Genomic DNA, 2,965 nt, shown 5'->3' with positions numbered 1-2,965 from the left:
CTATAGTTAAGAGTCTCATGGTTTGCCTCCTTCTCTGTTTTTATCTTATTTTTTTCTTCCCTTCCCCTATGTTCATCTGTTTTGTTTCCTAAATTCCACATATGAGTGAAGTCATATGGTATCTTTCTCTCACTTATTTCACTTAGCATAGAACCCTCTAGTTCCATCCACCTCTTTGCAAATGGCAAGATTTCATTCTTTTTTTGATGGCTAATATTCCATTGTGTGTGTGTATATATATATATATATCTCACATCTTTATTCAATCTTTTGTCGATGGATATCTGGGCTCTTCCCATATTTTGGCTATTGTGGACATTTCATCAATACTTTATATATCCTCTCTCTTTTCAATTTTCTTTTTTTCTTTTTTTTTCTTTTTTTATTTTTTATTTTCAATTTTCTTTTTTTAAAAAGATTTTATTTATTCATTCATGAGAGACACACACAGAGAGAGAGGCAGAGACACAGACAGAGGGAGAAGCAGGCTCCATGCAGGGAGCCTGATGTGGGACTCGATCCCCGGTCTCCAGAATCATGCCCTGGGCTGAAGGCAGGGCTAAACCATTGAGCCACCTGGGCTGCCCTCTTCAATTTTCTTGCACGCCCCACCCTAACATGTCTGGGGCCTCTCATCTGCAAAGATGCCTTCAAATATTCTTGTTTCCACCCCCCCTTTCTCCCCAGTATCTTCTGGTTCTTTATAATGTAGGTTAGTTTTGCTTCTCTCTTTACATACTTCATCTTGTTTGCCCACCTTTGATATACTGTCTTCCTCAGTTTATTTTTCTATTTCTGCATTGCAAAATGTCTAAGAATTCACTTGGTAGGATATTAGTCTCCTGAATGAGGCTGATAAACTGGAAAGATTCCATCTTTTTACTTCCTTGAGGGAGAGAAAAAACTTGAGAAACCTGACACCTTAATAATTTTTTGCCCCTTCACTTAAGCAAAAAGAGAAAAAGCATCCAGGAACCAACCTCTAGGGCAATACAAATAATTCCACCTGAAATTCTTTTTCCCCATGGGGCTGCTTTTAGTAGACCAAACTTGCAGGAAATTTTGCATATATTATTCTTTAAAAACTATTTGTTGGGTTTTGAAATGCAGAAAAATACGAAGGAGAAACAAAAGAACTATAATTCAATGCCCAGATAAACTTCCAATAACAGGAGCCCCGCTGAGGAGCCAGAGGTTGGGCCGCGGCTGCCTCCGCGTCTGCTCCCGGTCCCCGGCCCGGCGGCGGCATGGCGTGTGGGGGGACGTTGAAGCGGCCCATGGAGTTCGAGGCGGCGCTGCTGAGCCCCAGTTCCCCAAAGCGGCGGCGCTGCGCCCCCCTGCCGGGCCCCACTCTGGGCCTCAGGCCCCGGGACGCAGAGCCGCCGCCGCTGCTCCAGACGCAGCCCCCGCCGCCGGCTCTGCCGCAGCGCGCCCCGCCCGGCAGCGAGGGGCGCCTTCTGACCCCGGAACAAATCTTTCAGAACATAAAACAAGAATATGGTCGTTATCAGAGGTGGAGACATTTAGAAGTTGTTCTTAATCAGAGTGAAGCTTGTACTTCAGAAGTCAGCTTCATTCCTCAGCACTCACAGCACCTAGTTCTCCAGGTTCCCCCTGGATGAAGAAGGACCAGCTCACCTTTACCCTCCGAAAAATTGGAATAATATGTGAGCGTCCCTTAAAAGACTGTGAAGATAAAATTCAGGAGGAGTATGAGCAAATCCTCAATACCAAACTAGCAGAACAATATGAATCTTTTGTGAAACTCACACATGATCAGATTATGCGACGATATGGGACAAGGCCAACAAGCTACATGTCCTGAAGCTTTCTTGCATATCTGGGTACCAGGTTTGACCTCAAGAGATGGCTGCTGTACACCTTTTGCAACTGGTTTGTTATCACATTTCAGCTCCAACTTTGCATCCTGGAACACTTAAACGTTTCTGCAGGTCCATTTTATACAACTTGAAAGACCTTAAAACTTTCTGGTTGCCACAAGCATATCTTTCTTTTCTGCTCATCCAAAAAACAGCTGTGCCCTACTGTGATAGATTTTCCAAACAAAAATACCTGGAGCAGCAGTTTAGTAAAATATGCTCTCAGTGGCACTCAACAAATGGAGTTTCCCCAAGCACAGTTCTGTAAGAAGTGTGTGTGAGAGTGTGTGTATATATATGTGTGTGTATTTTAAGTTATTATTTGTATTGTGCAAATTTTTTTGATCTTGGGGATTCTGGCTGTGAATTTGATGCACGACAATTATGGTTAAAAATATTTGCTTGGTCTACAGAAGGTCATTAATGTTTTGTGACCATATAAGTTTTGTAATCCATATAAGGTGGATTGTTTTATGTGTAGGTATTATTGTTAAATACAGGGACTGTTTCCAGGTACAGAATATGAATCATAAGTTAGGATGGACATTAGATGTGATTATGATGACATAGCAAAGGTCTGTGGTCCTAGGTCTACAAATGCGTGGTGAGGAATTAGGACAAACTGGAGACAGGCCATTTGACACATGGACTGCCTAGCTGTGTTGAAAAATACTTTGACTCCAAGCCTTAAAATACCCACGTGGAGTCTGTGCTCACCTCATTCACACAGAGAGCTCCCTGGACACTGAACCTCTAAAAAGAAAAAGTCTGAAAAAAAAAAAAAAAGGAAAAAGTCTGCCCTGAAGCAGGAGCATCAGAGTTTGCTTGGGAGCGCAACATAGGTGAGCAAGGGGCGGGGCCAGCCCCTGATGGCGCTGCTACTTGTGAGGAGCCACTTCATCTTTGTATCGGTTATTAAAAACAGAATTTGGATCCTTTGGTCAGGCTCCCCCAAATTCTTTTTAAAAAGTGACCATGTTCAACTGCTTGAGCTTTGTTTTGGCAACCCCCTGCCCAAAGTTGCTTACAGAATGTTCTTCACCTTGTTTCCAAGGCTGTGGAACAGAAAGTAGCCTCTGTTTTGA

The 2,965-nt window shown here is 43.1% G+C and overlaps 1 pseudogene; it reads left to right on the top strand.

Annotated features, from left to right (window-relative positions):
- Positions 1-1,247: 1,247 nt before the first annotated feature.
- LOC144307664 (akirin-1 pseudogene) lies at positions 1,248-2,645 on the top strand (annotated as a pseudogene).
- The last annotated feature ends 320 nt before the right edge of the window (positions 2,646-2,965 follow it).

The sequence above is a fragment of the Canis aureus genome, chromosome X (assembly GCF_053574225.1).
Source record: "Canis aureus isolate CA01 chromosome X, VMU_Caureus_v.1.0, whole genome shotgun sequence".
Classification (NCBI taxonomy): Eukaryota; Metazoa; Chordata; class Mammalia; order Carnivora; family Canidae; genus Canis; species Canis aureus.
Note: the sequence above shows the minus strand (reverse complement) of the source record. Positions and strands in the feature narration are given on the sequence as shown.